Genomic DNA, 19,694 nt, shown 5'->3' on the forward strand with positions numbered 1-19,694 from the left:
TTCCAGCAATAGCTTCCACAAAAAAATCACCACAAATGAGAGCAGTAACTAACAGTAAATTATGCAGAGTAGACGTTTCTGTGAAAAAGAACACAAAAACACTACTTCCCAATATTTTCAACGAGCAGCTAAATCTGGGGTGTGATCCTAAAACAGGCAATAAGCAGTGTTCGCAGTATGAATCTATCATTTGCCTTTTACTGGTGTAAACCAGGACAACTACATGTAATGTTAAAGGGGGCCCAGCCCAGAATCACACCTGAAGACCAACATATGTCATTGAGTTACTGATCATCCAGCTCAGACACCCATGAAGGCCACAATACCCACTGCCACCAGCCTCAGGACATCCCCCTGGACCACCCCACTCCCTACTACCACCGAGCCAGCACAGATCAGGACAGTGGACCTTCCAAAAATGGCATGGTCACTTAGCCACACAATACTTGAATGTTGGCAGATATGGCAACCAAGTATGTTTTAAGGACGCAACTCACCCATCAATAATAATAATGCACACAATATCAAGTGTATCGGTGATGTGCTGGACAAATCTCGCTATTCAGAGCACAGACATCCCCATGTGTACATATACTTCTGTGCTTATAGTGTTGTGGACAATAGATGCAACCATGTTACCTCAGGCAGATCTCGGTCATGTAGCTCTGTTGTCCCCCCTGGAAGCAGAAGTGCAGTGGGCTGGTCCAACGTACACCACTCCAGCGCAGGAGTATGAATAAATAAGCTGGGGCTCTGGGCATGGTTTACTTGTGAAGGTCAATGAGTCTGCCAGAGCGGCGGGCCTCACCCTGCCACATGGCTGCCGCCATGACCGTGGGCATCCTTGACACAGGACCCCTGTGAACCCAGCGGCACAGCACTGCAGACTTATGTCTGTACAGACTACTGCCTTCTATCTCCACTGCGGACAGCAGGCCTCACAATTCAGATGGAGTAGCGAATGCAGATGACGTAGTCCAGTACGCAAGACACATTGCTCCCAGTGAGGCCCAGCTGGACCACGCATCATCGTAGGGTGCACACACGCTGAGTGCTTCAGGTGCCTCTAACTCACTGCACCATAAGTCATCGCCATGTGGCCTTATAAAGGCAGAATTCAATAGACAAAAGATATTGCTCCCAGTGCGGCCACCCCAATAACACATGGCTCAGCTATTGAACTATGCTGGGCCAAACAAATAACATAAATATACAAATAGCATAATACAGTGTGTTTGCTTCAAGGAGGGCCGCCACTACTGCACATAATGCCTCTATTGTAGTCACAGAGGATCCGGTAGCTCAACGGAGCCCGGGGGTATACATTTGAGCGTTCACATTTAATATAACAGATCGCCTTAGGTCACAGACTATATTAGTGCAAACCATTGATAAGACTATCAAATCCAAACAGCGAGACATAGTCTGGGAGCATGGGCCCAATATGCTAATGTGCAACAAATGATGCATCCAACGTTCTACGAAAGATTCTGGTTAAGTCATAGGAGGTGGGGAGTAGACAAAGGATACAGATAGGATCAGTAGTTCCACCACAATGTGTGTGTGGTACTGTTGCAGCAGTAGCCAAAGTGAGGTGATCATGCAAGCCTCGTTATTCATCTGCCAAGTCATCAACAGTCAGAGGCGTCACCGAGGGAAACAAGTTGATACTATGTTCAGAGTCCGATTGTATGGTGCTGTTCTCCGATGATCGCGTGTATTTAACAAGGACCCCCTGAAGATACGGATACCATAGTTCCAAGGCCAGGGAATAAAGGTTTGTGACAAAAAACAACCTAGGCAACTATACTAAAACAATGTAATAGACATATGGACAAATGGCTACAAATTATTAAGAAAATATCTGTTTTATTATAAATTCCGCAAGGACACAGCATGTAACATGATTAAAAAGAAAACAATGAACATGTATAAAAATATTTATCACATAAAGTAAATTAAAAAATTCATACATTCGAGACAATTATTGTAAACATATACTGAACAAATTAAGAGACTAAAAGTGGCAAGTTAGGGTCTCAAGACTTATGTGTTAAATATTTTTATACATGTTCATTGTTTTCTTTTTAATCATGTTACATGCTGTGTCCTTGCGGAATTTATAATAAAACAGATATTTTCTTAATAATTTGTAGCCATTTGTCCATATGTCTATTACATTGTTTTAGTATAGTTGCCTAGGTTGTTTTTTGTCAAAAAGCTGTTCTCCGATGAGTCAGTCACAATCTTAAGGTTGTCGTCACAAAAGGAGTTAGCTACTGCCAGCGCCTCGGACCTGCCAGACATCACTTGTTCGTGGGTAGGGCCAGTGTTGGCTGAGCCGTGCTTGGAGGCTAGACGAGGACCGCAGCCCTTCGTTCCTGTGTGATTGTGACGTACAGAGCCTGACGATTCTCCTTGGCTCGAGTCAAAGTTTATCACCTCCAACGATTACTCTGCATCATTCGGGCTGTAGGTTTTCCGGTCATGCATAATTTTTTAACTAGGCCGGAAACAGTAAGGCATATTTGAGTTGGGCTGGTCGCACTTTTTCTTCACCGCTTGGAAGGAAGAGCGCTGGTGCTGTGGCACTACTGTATAGTCACGGTGGAGCGAGATTCAATTATTTTCAAACTGGATCTGTGTTCGTTCTCTTGCTTTTTGTAATAGAACATCTAGGTCTCTGTAGTTCAGTATTTTAACAATTAAGGGTCACAGAGGTGCCCCCTCACGAGGCGCCCCAGTAGGAATTCGATGAGCCCTCACACACAAAAGTATGGCGACAAGCCCTCCATGGCCACGTGTTCTCCGAACCAGGCCTCCATGAAATCAGCAGCTTTGGGACCTTCGCTTCGCTCTGGAAGGCGTATGACGTCTATATTATTCCATCGGTTCCTGCCTTCTGCATCTTCAATCCTGTCCTGTAGTCCGTGAACTAGTTGTTTGAGGTCCGTGATCAGTTTAGTGTGTTCTGTGACTCTGGGTTCTATGCCCGCCAGGGTCATTTCATGTGCATGGTTTGTGTTGGCGAGCTTTGCATGGTCTGCCCAGAGAAGTGTAAAACCAGTTGTAAGGGTTCCGATCTGTTGTTCTATAGGTTTACAATAGTCTCTGACTTCCTGTAGGATCAGGTCAAGTTTATCAGGGGGAGCCTTGAGGGTCCCGGAGGAGGAGGAGGTGCCGGGAGAGAGGGGTCTGTCAGTAGTTACCGGCACATCCGTGGAGCCCCCTGTAATGGGATTATTGTCCATAGTCTTCCCTTTAGCCTCCCCATGGCGCCCACAAATGCACACCGAATGTGCGCTGTACAAGCATTGCGGTGGACAGAGGGGCACCATGCAGTGTGACTCGAGCCCAATCAGTGCGTACCACAGAGCGACTGTACCAGTGGATGTGCGACCTATCCACAAGAGGGCCGAGAGCACAGGGAATTTTGTCTTAGTATGTCGATAACAGATGTAGCTGTTGTCGTCCCGGCCCAGTACACCGTGGGGCATTTCAGACAGAATAAACCCTGATGCACCGCCACTCAGCCAATACCTTCACACGTACTTCTTCCCAGCACACAGGTCCACGTATTGAGCGGAGGCTCACGACAACAGATTCCACACAGTTCCAGCTGCAGATCAGTGGCAGGCACGAGCAGGGTAAGGGGGAAGGCTCCCAGGTCAACCAAGTACTATGCGCCTCCCATCGCATCCAGAACTATGGAGGTAGTCAGACATGTCATCCATCAGCATGGCCCCCCTCACCATCCAGGGGTCCCCAGAGTGTGCTCCAGTAAGTTGCCCAGCGTGACCCACGGGTCACAAACACCCCCACACCCCCTTCACAGACACTCCAGGGAGGCAGCACAGTCCATCTGTGCACAGTGCTGGCCAAGTACAGGACACGTGTGGTTAAATGCAGGATCTTATCACCATGTCCACAACGCACTCTGTAGGTAAGCAGGGGGGTGCTCAGCATGCCCAGTACATGGCGCAATACAGCAGCACTCACCTGGGGGCCCAGGGTCCGTGTCCTCAAAAGGTATCCAGGCTGTTTACGATCCAGTCTGAGCCCCCGATGATGCAGCCACTCCCGCCCACGCTCCACTCCAGCAGACACGCAGGGGTCCAGCAGTTGGATTAGGCCTCAGCCACACGGGGCGGCACCGTCAGAGGCAGGCAAAAGTCACTCAGCCACGGTCCCCCCGGCCTCGGGGGCGAGCAGGTTGCAGCAGCCCCTAGGAGCTACAGGCCTGGGGCCGCGTTCGGACCACCGCTCTGGGGCTACGGCTCGGGCCACCAGTGACTCAGGAGCTGCCCCGCGATCAGGCCTCCAGTTGGCCCTGGCAACACCACCCATCCAGGAGAGCGCTAAGAGTAGTCTGTGGCAATTTATTTATTTATTTATGCGTTTTTATATAGCGCAGACTTTACCCGAAGGCGTCAGAGCGCTTCACAATAGGAACAGAAAATTACAAATGAACAAAAATTACAAAAGCAGACAATAAGTTACATGAGGTAAAAGTGACAATTGTGAGCAAACAAAATACATGAGGTAGTAAACAGTGCAATACAGGAGGAAAGAGTGACAAGTGTGCAGGTTACAAGAGAAAACAAAGTACAATTAGAGGTATAATACTGCAATATATGCTAGACACAGAGGCACAAGAACAAACGTTACGTAGGCAATGGTGGCACTTGTGCAAGTATCAAAAACAAACAACATGTGAGAGGTAGCAAACAGTGTGTTACAAGAGAAAAGTGATGTGTGCAAGTTACAAAAGGGTACCATACACAGGTACAAGTATAATACTGCAAAAAATGGTAAACACTCAAACAACAAGAACACACTGGGAAGGCATTTCCATAGTCATGGAGAATAGTTTTCAGTGATGGGAGGTCTTCCTTCAGATAATACAGAGGGCGTGAATTACTTTAGGGGGTGTTTTTGGAGGTGGAGAACTTTGAGGTCCGTTTTGAAGACCTGGGAGGAGGTGGTGGTCCGGAGCTGAGGCGGAAGTGAGTTCCATATATCTCACCGCGTTGCCTGAAAAGGATTGGACCATCGATCTTTCCTTCTTGAAAGTGGGAGGTTCAAGCAGTAGATTTTCCGCATTACGTGAAGGTCTAGAGCCTCCAGAGAGTTTCAGCTTGTTCGCCAGGTAGCGAGGAGAGGAGGAGTGCAAGGCTTTGTGGGTAATACAGGCAGTCTTGTAGATAGCTCTAGCCTCAATGGGAAGCCAGCGGATGGTGGATAACATCGGTGTGATGTGGTCGCTTCTTTTGGCCCCATAAATGAAACGAGCTGCTGAATGGAGAACAGATCTAAGGGGGGCAAGTGGGATTTGGGGAGGCCAGTAAGAAGAGAATCGCAGTAGTCCAGTCTGGAGAGGACCAGCGATTGCACCAGGGTTTTAAGGTCCTGCTCCGGGAAAAAGCGACTAATTCCCCAAAGAAGGCACAATTGGTATCGAGCAGACTTTGCAATGGAATTGATGTGGGAGATTAGATTGAGTTTTTTGTCGAGTATGACACCAGGGGATTTTGCGCTGTCAACAATGATGGCCTTATTGTTAAGTAGATTCATCTGATCCATCCATGATTGAACCGGGGGAGGAGAGAGTGAGGAGGAGAGGAGGAGGAATTCAGTTTTGAAGGGATTCAGAATCAGTTGATGAGTTGACATCCAGTTTTGAATGGAATCGAGAGTGGAGCTTAGGATGGAGAGATCGTGAGTAGAGGCGACCTTGAGGTAGATTTGAGTGTCATCTGCATAGTGATGATAGTGGATCCTGGATTTACTTATGAGATTTCCCAGTGGTTCTAAATAGAGATTGAACAAAGTGGGTGCAAGTATAGAGCCTTGCGGAACACCTTGACCTACCGCCACAGGAGATGAAAGTCTGTTCCCTATTTTGATCATTTGGGATCTATCTGAGAGGAAGGAGGCAAACCATCTAAGCACAGTGCCCTCTAAGCCCATTCTCTGTTGAAGAGTGTTGAGGAGGGTGTTGTGATTGACAGTGTCAAAGGCTGCATAAAGGTCAAGGAGAATTAGAAGACAGGACCCCCCCGAATCGAGTATCCTCAGCGCGTCATCAACCACTTGCAGTAGGGCTGTTTCAGTGCTGCAGTTTTGGATGAAGCCGGACTGACAATTGTCAAGAAGATCATTCTCCTTGATATGACGAGAGAGTTGTTTCGCTACACATCTTTCTGTGATCTTTGCAAGAAAGGGTAGATTACTGATGGGGCGGAAGTTGTTGAGGTCTTTCGCATCAGCAGTGGGTTTTTTAAGCAGAGGGGTGACCTGCCAAATTTTGAAGGAGACAGGAAGGGAGCCTTGACAAAGGGAGAGGTCGACCAGAGTGGTCCAAAAGGAAAGGGAATGGGTGTAGAAGTCAATGGCAATGGCACTGGGGATGGGGTCCAGAGAATGGTTGGAGGGCTTTGTTTTGCGGATGCACTTGAGGAGGTCATCTTCAGAGATGGGGTCAAAGTTCTGCCAAATGGCTGAGGATTTGCACTCCTCTGGAGGGGTAGGATGAGCGGCCTGATCCTCAAGTGATTTCACTTTTTCATCGAAGAATATAGCGAATTACGCTGCTTGCTTTGTAGAATCCTCCAACTTGGAGGTTGGGGGGGAGCAGTTAGGAATCTTGATGAGATCGAATAGTTTTTTGGGTCTATTTTTGGCTGAGTCAAGAAGGGTTTTGAAGTGCAATGCTTTCCCAAGGAAGATGTGCTTGTGGTACTTGGATCTTGCTGAGCGAAGCGTGGCCAAATTATCTGTGGAGGGCACTTGCCTCCATTGTTTCTCCAGGAGTCTTAGCTGCTTCCTTTCTTCATGGAGGGATTTGTTAAACCAAGGAGCTGAGGGAGTGGGCCTTATCTTTTTGCTTTTGAGTGGAGCGACGTTATTGATTTCGGCTGCAAGGACTGTGAGGCATTGGGAGGTGAGTTCGTCAACATCTAGGTTCGGGTCTAGCCTTGGAAGTGATAACAAAGCTGATTCACAGAGGGGTCCGACATCAATATTTTTCGCATCACGGAACCAGGAGGTAGCCCTCTTAGGTTAACCAAGGGTTATAGAGTGTGATAGGTGAAGAGAGAATGGGATGAGGAGGTTGTCAGACCAGTCTACTTGAATGGGAGTAGTGATAGAGACTAGAGCATGCCTGCTTTAGAAATAACAAGGTCCAGGATTGAGCCCTTAGAGTGTGTTGGTTCTGTGCAGTGTTGGATAAGATCATTTGCAGAGAGGAAGGTGGCCAGCGAGTTCGCCAAAGAGTCATGCGGTATGCCCCAGTGGAGATTGAAGTCACCCACGAAGGTCTGATTGTCACTTTGCGAATATTGGTTCGCTGATGAAGTCAGTGAGTTCCTCCATAAATAAAGGGCCACTACCAGGCGGGCGGTAAATGACATGGGATCTGAGGGGTGAGCGGTGGTGCAATTGAAGCTCAAGAGAAAGGCATTCAATGGTGTGGAAGGAGCTGATAGGAGAAGCCTTAAGTTGAAGGGAGTTTCTAAAGATGACTGCAACACCTCCCCCAATGTTGTCAGTTCTGTCATTCCTAAAGATCGAATAGCCTGTGGGTAATAGGAGATCAAACATAGAGTGAGAGGTATCTTTGAACCAGGTCTCTGTGAGGAAGAGCATGTCAATATTGTGAAAGGTGATGATATCGGAGATTTCAAGTTTGTGTTTTACTGCAGATCTGCAGTTGTGGAGCAGACGGCGCAGCTCTGTCAAGACTATTTTGGTGATGGGGGCACTTGGGCTCTGAAGGGTGATCGGGATATTGTACTTATGCAGGGGTGCTCGGGAGGGTTTAGGTGGATGCCTGGTTCTGACAGAGGAGATTGTCGGAATAGTGTAGATAGTAGGGTTACTAGGGGATGCAGGTTGAAGAAGGGTAGCCTTTAAGGGCTTGTGTGAGTTAACGAAGGTTGCGGACGACAGGTTGAGCTTGGCTGTATTGGGGTGAGTGGGCGGGGTGCATCTCATTGGAAGTTGGGAAGGGGTAGAGGTGCATGGAGCGGTGGAAATCTTGGAGCTTAAAAGTGAAATGGCAGCTACAAACTGGGAGATGGAGGAGATAAGAGAGTCTAGCTTATTTTCCAGAGAGAGTAAGGCAGAGCATGGAAGGTTGGGTGGCTCGATGGAAACAGGAGGGGGTGGAATTGGTGGTGAAAAGCAGGGAGAGGTGGGGGACAGGAGGTGAGTTGGGGTATGGGGTTCAAGAGTGGGGAGAGGTGGAGGTTGAGAGCGGGAGTTGGTGAATCGGAGGTGAAGGGAGAGTTGTCTTTGTTGGCGTTGCAATAGGGAGAGGAATTCAGGACATATTTAGGGGGAGATGGGTGCGGAACAAGGCGGTAAGGTGTAAGGAGAGAGGAGGACTGTGTGGAGTCATGGGAATGTAGGAGGTTTGGGAGGAAAAGAGGCGAGGTGGTTGTAGAGGTTCTGTCAGCTAGGAGAGGTGGCTGTGAGGGAACGGGCATCTGGTAGAGTGAGGGGGGTTGAGAGAAAGGGGAGTTGAGGAAAGGAAGTGGTTCTGCTGGGCCCGAGGGAGGGAAATGGAAAGGGTTACCAAGGGAGGAAAGGGAGTGGTACAGCATTGCTGAAGGAGTGGGAGGGATGAGAGAGATGCAGTGGGTTTGTGGAGAAATCGGGGTAAATAACGAGGGGAGGAGGGGGTAGAAAAGAGGGGGGAGGGAGGAATAAGGGGAGCATAGGGAAAGTTAACTGTGGGAGAAGGTTCGAGGAGAGGTGGACTAAAAAGGGGAGTGACAGGAAGTAATATGGGGGAGGAGAAGAGATTGGAGAACCGGGATGGTGCAGAATGGACGAGGAACGTATTAGCTAGAGGTAAGGCTGAAGTGATGCGGGGAGGGGTAAACTGTGAGGGGGAGGAATAGTAGAGGAGGTCATAGGGGAGGGGGAGCGAAGAGGGCCTACCTGTGCTTCTTGAGAGTGCAGCCCATTGGAGTGTAGGGGGGTCAGGGGAGGAAAGAGGGAGTAATGGGTGGAGCTAGAGGGAGAGTCAGGGGGAAACCCGGTCGCAGAGAAGGGGAGTAGAGAGGGAAAGAGGTGGTCAAAGAGCGAGAGACAGGTGTCTTTGCCTTGGATCATGACAGTACCATTGTTATAGAGTGAGATAGTGAGGTGGCCGTTGAAACACGCAGAGGGGGAAATTTTTAGTTGTTTCCCATGAGGGATAGAGGAGGAGGAAGTGACGTTAAGGGAATTGTATAAGCTGGTGGACCAAGAGGGGGTGTCGTGAGTGAAGAAAATTAAGTCGTTTTTGAGCCTCCCAAAGCGGGAATCCGGGAAATGTTGAATAGTGTTATGCGTCAAACGTTTTATTGCAGCTTTCGTTTGGTTGGGAGGATAATTGATTTTGTAGCAATTACTTCCATCCTTGACTCGAGTTGTGATCATGTTGGGAAAGTGAGGCGGAGGAGGGTAGGGGGAAATGAGAAGGGTGTCACTAGGAGTGCGCCAGAGAGGAGAAGTAAAAGGGCAAAGAGGGGGCACATATTCCAGACGCTGGGTGAAAATATCAGAACTAATGTGCCGTCCGGGAAGTGACGTGGGTATTTGTTGGGCCTTTCATCTAGGAATACATGATGCCACCTGGCACTAGATACTATTTACAAGGGAATCGTTTACATATGATAGGACCAACTGGACCACTTTCAGAACCTTCACAAAGCAAATATAGTTGAAGTAGAACAGAATATAAATGAACACCCAGTGACCATTGGTGAACACTGTACTTAACACCAGCCTGTTAACAGAACCACATTTGGCACCAACCGCATTGTACGCCCATGATCTCAACCGACTACTATTGGACCCTAAGCTCCTGAGAATCACTAACGTTAGGGTGGAGCAAAATCTGACTAGCAAAATCTAAATATGTACAACAACCTCGTCATCTTAAGACCACCTGTAGAGGAATTCAAAACAGTGTGCGTAAATCATATTACATGAAAAACAATTCCTAATTCCACATATACGTACAAGGGCCTGGTGCCCTACAAACCTTGCAGTCTCCCTGGCCAACTGGCCCTGAATCCATAGTGTCAATGTCGCTGCCAATGCAGCAGGATTCCTAACTCAATTAGAACTGTCCCCAAGGATAAAGTTGCCTAAATGGCACTACTAGCCGCGCATCTGTAAAAAGGCCTAAACGGTGCAGCTGGCACTACTTGCAGCGCAGCTGTAAAAAGGCCTAAACGGTGCAGCTGGCACTACTTGCTGCGCAGCTGTAAAAAGGCCTAAACGGTGCAGCTGGCACTACTTGCTGCGCAGCTGTAAAGGGCCTAAACGGTGCAGCTGGCACTACTTGCTGCGCAGCTGTAAGGCCTAAACGGTGTAGCTGGCACTACTTGCTGTGCAGCTGTAGCTTAAGTATTTCATGAGCGCCTCTTCCAATGGTTTATTAGGAAATTAAATTAAAATTGCACTGTAAGATGTATCATTTAACCCAAATTCCACAAGCGTTGCAGTGAAAGACGCCAAAACGCTGGAGAAAGTCAGGTGTGTTACTTTGCTTGCCGGCTTGGTGCATTTGAGGGGTGAATAAATTTGAATTTTACCACTTTCGACAATTTGCTTTTGAAGCAGAAGGCTGGGCTGGAGGGAGTGAAATTTGGGAGACAAAAACACAGTTTGAGGTGACCTTGAACAACAATCTGAAAGGAAACCGAGAGGGATGGAAAAACCCACTGGAAGGGGGGGGCGGCCTGGGGCAGTGGTGGGGTCCTTCCCCTTTTGGTGATCCCTTCTCTTGAGCTTTCGTCCAATATCGTTTTTCCCGAGTTTCGTTTTCTTCCTCACGTGGCCAATTTTCGTTTCTCCTTCTTCTCCCTGTTATCACTGGGGGTGGGGGAGGGGTGGGAGCGGTGCACATCTCCTAGGCTGCTACTAACGTGGGTCGTCTATAAAGCGCCTACAGCAGCGCTTGCTGTGACAGAGGTGTCAGCGGGGGGGCATCGCGCACAAATGGATAAACGTCACTCGGGGAGAGGGCTGCTTCTGTGTCTGTCCGAACCAGGGGCTGGGCTCACTCCATGCCCTGGCAGAAATCATGGGCCCGCAGGGGCGCTGCGCCCACCAAGCTCCCTACTCCGAGCGGGGTCCCTGGTGAGCTGTAATCCAAGCAGTTATCCTTGCGCTGGGGCTTCCAGACGCTTGACAGATTCCTTGTTGAGCGGCGAGAGTGGGCAAACGTCCAGAGAAGCACTCACAGGGGGTTGTGACAGCGGGCACCACGCCGCGCTGCCCCCAATCACGTTTATGAAGGGTGTCCTCCATGCACAGTGTGAGGGACCGTCTCCACTGGAAGTGCGCACCTCCCAGTAGGGCACAACACTTGGTGTCTCCCACAGCACTCGAGCACCGCCGCACTCCACTGCTCCGTGTCTTCGTGTGCAGTCAATCCCAGTCGCCTGTCAGACACTACCTCCAGGCACGGCGCGGATTCCATGGGTTGAGACCAGAGACGCCCCAGCCCACATGAGAAGCAGCACAGCAGTATCGGCGGCGGCAAGGCAGTCAGGCTGCAGAGGTGGTGGACCCCCGATGAAGTGGCACGCCAGCCAATCCCCAGCTCCGATCAAGGTCGGATCAGCGGTCTCTCATCGCAGGCACTTGATGGCTGTAGGGCTGCCACGAGAGCTCAGGTACTAGGCCTGTGACCGGCGATACTTCAGGATCCGCAGGGCCTGGAGCCTCACAGAACCGCGTCTGCCATCTTAGGCGGTTAGCCATGCCCCCCACCTCCTTGATATATTGATGGTTGATATTTTGACTAGAAAGTATTCATAACACATTACTGTGGAGACACTATTAGGTGCAAGACAGCCCAGTGAGGTGATAGCTGTCACACTCGCCTATCTGACTTCAGACCCTCACTCTGGGCCTACCTCTTTGTTGTATACAAGCTTCAGGGCACACACAGGATTATTGTGTGAACGGGGTGGTGGTCAAACCACTGTATCTTGCAACTGTGAACTCAGGTAGAGGCTATTTAAAGTTATCTTTCTCGGTCTCAACATTTACAGGGCAAATATGATGAACAATATTATTTTTCTAGACAGTGGCATCACAATTTACAATGTAGATGAAGGGTCTATTTTTCTCACGTGCAAAATTTGATTTCTGGAACAAAGATCACCATTTTGTGTATGATCACTAGGAAACAATCTCAGTTACTCATTTTGAAATTAATAAGGTTAAATATACATTTTACAAATCTAGGATATAGCTTTGGGATTACACTAATTAGAACTGGCTAATGAATGCAGGTCTGGTGATAATTAGCACATTTAAGAATGTAATAAATACTGCAGAGCTTAAACATTATCTGTGAATGGGCAACTTTTTGTAGCTGAAGGCCATCCTGAGAGTGCCGCACTTCTATTCTTACTACAGAAATTTTGGGTGAGTTCTGCAAACTTGTCTGTTTATTTATTAAGACACCATGAGCCAAATATACAATAATAGTGGTTGCAAGAAGCAAATGCAATTGATCTTACCAACTTTTCACAACGGCTACTTTTTTATTATAAAATGTTGGTTAAAAAAATAACAAATCACAGGGGTTAAAGAACGACCTGCATACGTATTTTTCTTTGGCAGATCACAATTCGCAACCCCCTGTGATGGAGTACAGTCACTGGAATGGTGGCCCTCGAGGGATAGTGCGCCACTGTCCCGGTGATTGTATTTCAACATTAAAAGATTTCTTTTTAAAACGTTCCAAACCTGGACTACTTTGTTAGAAAAAGAAAAATAAACAAATAGTTAGCCTTTTTTTTAAAAACGTCAATGAGATCAGGCAATCTCCTCTGGACGTTTACCCAATGGAGTCTGTGGCAATACAACATAAATGTATATATTTGTTCAACAAATGCAAAATGCATTACATCCTCAGCTTGCCTTAGGTGCTGACCTTTGTCTAAATATGTTCAGTTAAGGAAGAACACAGTCAGAGTTAATCATAATGTTCCCATTGGAATACCTGTTTATGATAGGATGCTATACACTTGGGCTCAGATTAAATAATCTTCTGCATCGTGGTTGCAGCACGTTTTATGGTGCAGTCACAGCACAAAACGCTAGTTGATATTTACAAAGCCTTGGGTGGCTTTGTAAAAACAGCATAAAAACTCAACGAGGGCTGATCCAATAAGGTCTGATACATGGGGTGGGATCAATATCACAACTGCCCATCTATAGTGTACCCCACACGGCCAATGATAAGCAACAATTTGAAAAACCACAACATGCACATTAATCCAGTGTGTTAGAGAATGTATCTCATTTCATATTTCATCGCCTGACTCTTGATTAAATTTTCCGATTTATATGATAATCTTATCCCTTTGGTACAAGACAACATGAATATGTACAACAAATAACACAAATCTGCATCAATCAAACGATACATGAAACGAATTTGCAAGCTGTGTGCAGATCCAGCCATTACTCAATGTTCGTGTTGCTTCTGTTAAAGAGAGCAGTGCTCCTGGAGCTGCTGGAGTCTTGGCGGCACTCGCAGCAGGCTTTGGTTCCGTGTGTATCCTGGCGCCTAGACAGACAGACATGGCGCTACCCTCACTATCCTTATATGTGATTCCGATTAGACATTTTTGGATTAAACCGGGTGTTGGTGGGAAATGTAGTTAACAAAGCCCCGTAGCTAATATGTTATATAAAGCCTCATAGCAAAGCGGGGAAGGAATATACTCTGACGCCTTATTGGAACTGTTATGGGAAATTGTGCAGCAGGATGTATAAAGGTTACAGGAAGTTACTTTTGGGGCATACATACAGATACCCTGCAAATCCTGTTCAGGAATAGACACATAACATCGGATAAATATAATAAACATTTTAGAAAACAGTCGAAAGCTCTGACTGTTCATTCAGACTGCCTCTCCGCGTGCCAAATACGAGTCTTCCCCATTTTTAGATTGCACTTGTTGCAGTACAGTCCCTTTTAAATCTCCCACATCATGATTCCTTTCTAAGACAAAATTGTGTCAGTGGCTTCGTCATATTTCGACACCGTATCCATGATTTGTGTCGACTAATTCTTTGGCAGAATACTTTATTAGTTTTGCCCACATATGCCTTTCCACGTGGACATTTTACACCTTAAATCACAATTTTGGATTTGCAATTAATAAATTCCTTATGCTGAATGGAAATGTTGTTATACACAAACGCTGTTCCTTCTATAGTAGACACACACTCCACACTTATGGTGCCCCATAACTGGTGGTGAACCCGTAGCTGTTCATAAAAATGTTTGTGGACATTAGATCTCTGTGTTAGAATGGAGAAGTTTGTCTCTGAGGTTTTTATTTCTCTTAAGTGCAAATAGTCTCATCTCACTCACAGGATTAAGAAAGGAAACAACTCGCCAGTGCTTTCGTATTGTCTTTTGACATCTGATGTAGCAGTGTTAAAAGTGGTAACACATACTAGACAGTCTGTCGTTTGTTTTTTCTTTGGTTCTAGTAGCGCGTCTCTCAGGGTAGGGAGGAGTACTGTCCATCTTGCAGCTTTTGGATCAGCCTATTGGCATTGTCAAAGTAGTTCAATTTCTTAATGCAATTCCTTCGGAAATGAAGAAATTGACTATAAGTTAGATTGTCCTTTAAGTTAAGTTGATGATGCCTTTTATAGTGAAGGAAAGTATTCCTATCAGTCTCTTTTGTATGTAAGGTGGTATAGATCCTACCCTCTTCATGGTTGATTGTAAGATCCAGGAAATTAATAGCCTCTTTGCTCCATTGTGGGGTGAATTTGATGTCATTTGTGAGGTTACTTAACCCCCTAGAGTTGATGGACTTCAAAGCGCTATATCATAAAAACATCAACATAAAAAAACACACACACATTTGTCCTCATATCTGACCATAAACATCACTGCCAGCTAAGGGGCAAATAGACATCCAATTGCGTCCCTTTAACCTGCATATAACATGTTTTATTAAAGCAGAAGAAATTCCATTTTAGGCATATGTACAACAGTTCTAACATAAACCATGTTGGATAGCAGTGAGGCCTTTGCCTGGCTTCTAGGAAACATGATATGGCTTCAGGTCCTGCATCTTGAGGGATATTTGTGTACAGGCTTGAGATGACACATGTCACAAATGCATCAACTTGAGGGTCAAACATCATCTGGTCAGTGGTATTTTTTAGATAACTGTATGTCTGGAAACAACTTTTTAAAAACACGTCCACGAAACTTACAAAATTGAGTAATTGCTGGATCTGGACACAACCTTGTAAAATCATTTCATGTTTTGTTTGATTGATGTTGATTTGTGTTATTTGTTGTACATATTCATATTGTCTGGACCAAACGAGTAAGATCATCATATAAATCGGAAAATATAACCGAGTCAGGTGATGAAATATGAAATGAGCTAAATTCTCTAACACACTGGATTAATGTGCATGTTGTGTTTTTTCAATTGTTGCTTATCAATGGCTGTGTGGGGTACTCTATAGATTGTGCTTTGTAAAAACAGCAGCGCCTTGTGTTGTATTGAGTTACACTGCAGCCTTGGGTAGGTCTGGAGAATGGGCATTCCCATACCTCCACCCATTTATTTTGATGCAAACCAGTTTTACTAAATGAAATAGACCTGCATGTGCCCCAAAATGCTGCATTTACCTGAGATAGGTGTAACAAAAAGAAATAACTTAATTTCTACTTGTTAGTTCCTCTTTCCAAGTGTGCTGTAATCTGCAGTACAACTGTGAATATGACAATGTAACAATTAGAGCTCAAATGAAAATACAATTTAGTATACGTCGACATTACTGATTCATCCAAATTAAAATACATTCCAATGAGTTTCACTCATGTCTTTCATCCTTTTGGAGCTGTGTTTTTCTGACTGACTGAACAAGGCAGGAGTTCTCTTAACATTTTCTATATCTAACTTCACTGGTGAAAGTAAGTGGACTCAGTGTGGGATTATAGTATTTTGGAGCAGAAGAATATTATTAGACAATCACTGTCAGGTTGGAACATAAAATAACTCCCTGAAACCTGTAAACAATATAATCTGTTTTTTAGCAGTCCAAATAAGTGTGAGTGTTTTTCTGTCATATATTGAGAACATGGCACTATTCATGCCAGAATTGTAGGATGAAACATACTTTTGTGCACTGGCACCTGGGATCAAAACATATACCCACTGGGAAGGACATAGCGGGCAGAGCAAAACAATGAACCAATTACCTTTATCACTTACATGAATGAGGCTTCAAGGTAAATATAATATTAGGGATCATGGAGTAAAAATAGATGCTAAAACCAGAAACAGGTGTAGACATATTACAAATCTGCACACCGCATATGTACACTAATTGGTCACATAAAACAGATGCATGACTTTCTTTTTCAATGCACGCCCTTCCTACACAATTTTCACATACACAGGCATCTAATGCACTGTAAACTCCCATGAAAGAAGGTCTTAATCCAAAACGCTGCAACAAGTCTCTGGCATTTTCCCATGATGCATTTTGAATAAATCCTACTATGCAATATAAATTATTTGTTTGCTGAACCCAATAAGCTGGTATAGAAGTATATTATAGCCAAAACAGTTATATAATACATATGCACACTCTGTGAGTATTTGAGCTTTCTGGTGTGGAACATGAGCTCATGTACTTTGTAGAATCAGTCAGACAGGGGTGAAAATCCAATGCGTGCACAATATTTGGGAACCTACAATTCCCATGAAAACCTGCTTTCTTCTTCCTTATCACTGCTGTATCAGTGGGAAAATGACCAAGGCCCAGATTCTCGAAGCCCTTGTGTTGCCATTGTTGTACGCAAGGTGGTGCAAGGACTTCAACGAGATGTAGTAAGCCACGCACGGCCCACCTTGTGTGGCCCTTCCTGGCTTAGTAAATCTAGAGTAATGCAAGTCGCTGCTTTGCGCTACTTTGTGCTGGGAAGGTGTTATATCGGTGGAGAGTGGGTTTCCCAATGATCCACCTATGCTTTTTAATGCATTTCCAGATGTATTAAGACAAGTAAAACTTGGAATGCATCGAGATTGTGTGCCATCCAAGTAGAGGCAAAACGAGGAGAAATATCTTTATTTCTCCTCATTTTTTCCCTCTTTCTATGTGTGCTGTATTCTGAAACAAACATAGAGTAAAAACGTTCTAGGGATTGTGTTTTGGTGGGAAGGTGTTCCTTTCTGCTCAAAAACAATCCTGCCTGTAACACAAGGGTGCCTGCGTCTGCACTAGACAGCACAGAGTACAACAGCGCAGAGGGCAGGAATGAGGCATAAATGAGTAAATATTGAACATTTCTGCTCTCTCCCTTTCAAGCAGCACAGCAAGTTGTCTTGCAGTGTTTGATGGTGTGAAAGGTTTGTAAATCTGTCCCAAACATGCCCAGAATTTGGAAGCATGGCAATCAGGTTTTCATTGAAAGATGGCTGAGATATCCCTGTAACCAAAGGCCATTGACCCTTGACATCAGCTAAAACCTTCACTAAATGAGGTGCGGGGGTGTACATTTCTACATGTTTGCATTTCAACATTATTTTATCTAACAAGTAAACCATGTTTCTTTTTCTAATCAAAACACCTTCAATTCCTGCTCTGATATGTCCAGTAAGGAAATTATTCGCTTTCATTTATGCTGCCTACGATGATCTCCTTGCCACATTAATGTCATTAATGACAGACTGACTACTATTGGTCCACTCATATGTGTCCTTCTCCTGATATGATAACTGCCAACCAAGGCTTTTACTCTGAATTTCCCATTAGTTCATTGGAGAGATACTGGAGCCAGAATTGATGATTAAGGTAAATCACAGTTTCAATATTGGGGAATAATCTCCAAGACCCAGAATTCCCAGCTTCCTTTACACTGACATTTAGTAGCTGCTCTGGGAAGGTGGTATGTATCCACAGGGGGGATAGTGTGGGTTGAGGGAATGACAGGATGTTGGTAGGTTGTTTGTGGGTGGAAAGGATGTGGTATCATTAGGGGGAGCATTGTCTGCCACCATGGTGTTAGAGAGTTTGCACAGAGGTCTGGCTGTTACTCTGCCTCAACTGCCTGTCCCTCTTTCTTTCTGCGTTTTTACTGGGTTTACATCCGCACCCAGTAAAACCAGGTTGGTATTTCCAGACCTGGTAATATCGGTTCCCGAAACACTGAACCAGTCATAACTGCTTGGCTCAGTTTCCCTAAGAAAGATGAGTGGCAGAATTCAAGCCAGAGTTTCCCAGAATTACTCTAGGGGCCTGATTATGAGCCAAAGTATTATTTATCACCCAAGATAAATAACACCTATTATCAATTCCTAGGGAATAACATGCAGATTCTGATGTTTAACTGACCGAAATCAACATGATACAGTAAATACCATATGTTTCTCCCTGTAAGGTTTTGGCAGGTTTGACCTGCCACAATTATTGAAGGTTGAGTTGTATAACACATCCAAAAATTATGAAATGCTTTAAATACCTTCAAACTCGTAATTAGGGTGCTTGAGTAAACCTGAGTTTACAAATGGGCTGGAATATTACCAGGAACTCCTACTCAGGCCATAGGTGGAATGCCACAAATCATAATGAATTTTCAAGTCCTAAACTAATTGTGACTACCTTAAAAATGTACATCATTTCATTGCTTCCACATTACATCCTATTATTTTATGTTTATTTACAGAATATCAGTCACAGGGAAAAAGGATGGATGTCACTCTACCATCATTTTAACTTTTGGCCAGTATGAAGGCCACTCACAAGTACATAACTGTTAACCTGCTTTTCTTTTTATGGAGCTTCAATACCAGCTTAAGTTGCTTCAGTGAAGGTCTTAAATCCTAACCCAAATTGTTTGATATATAGACTTTTACCCAGAAGTCCTCCATCACTAAACATTCCCACCAATAATGCCACATATTTGTGGAGATTTCTTATTAACAAAATATTTGAAATAGCTTTATGTACTTGATGTGAATGATTGGCATTAAGGCCTTTGTAGCAAACCATTATGATGTCTGCATTACATGACAGTGACTTGGTTACACTATAATCTCTCTATCAATCTAATGGCCTTTGGTGTAGTTCTAACAACTCAGTTAGTCTGCATTCTCCAGAATGACATCTGAGGTTCAAAAGCTGTACACAGGTCTGAAAAACACGTACCTATTCTCATAGTGCACATAATATCCTGTCTACTTTTAATATTTTAGACATGTAAAGATGCCTGGGTGATAATGTGTTTATGCCCGTAATGAAACCATCATATGTAGGAGAATGACCTCAGTGAATATGCCATATATCAGAGAAAGAAACACAAATCAATCACTTTGTATGCTCCCATATAAATGTCCAGGAATTTCAAGGTAGGTAAAGTCTTGTCCCCACTTCAGCATGAATGATGGTCTTCTTAGAAACATTGCTACACCAAATCTAGAGTGCCTAAAGGGGTTTTTTTTACACTGGAGAAATATACGTGAATGGCCTCCTGCTTCTGTGTTTGACATGAATGCCTCATATAGACGCAATGTTGGGCTTAGCACAACCCACATCATTTCTGTGACCTAGGCATGTGGACAAACAGTAGCCTTTGAACCTAAGACAATATATAATGTGTAATCAAAGCAGGGGCAAACAACCTT

Source organism: Lissotriton helveticus, chromosome 8 (assembly GCF_964261635.1).
Source record: "Lissotriton helveticus chromosome 8, aLisHel1.1, whole genome shotgun sequence".
In the NCBI taxonomy this organism is placed as follows: Eukaryota; Metazoa; Chordata; class Amphibia; order Caudata; family Salamandridae; genus Lissotriton; species Lissotriton helveticus.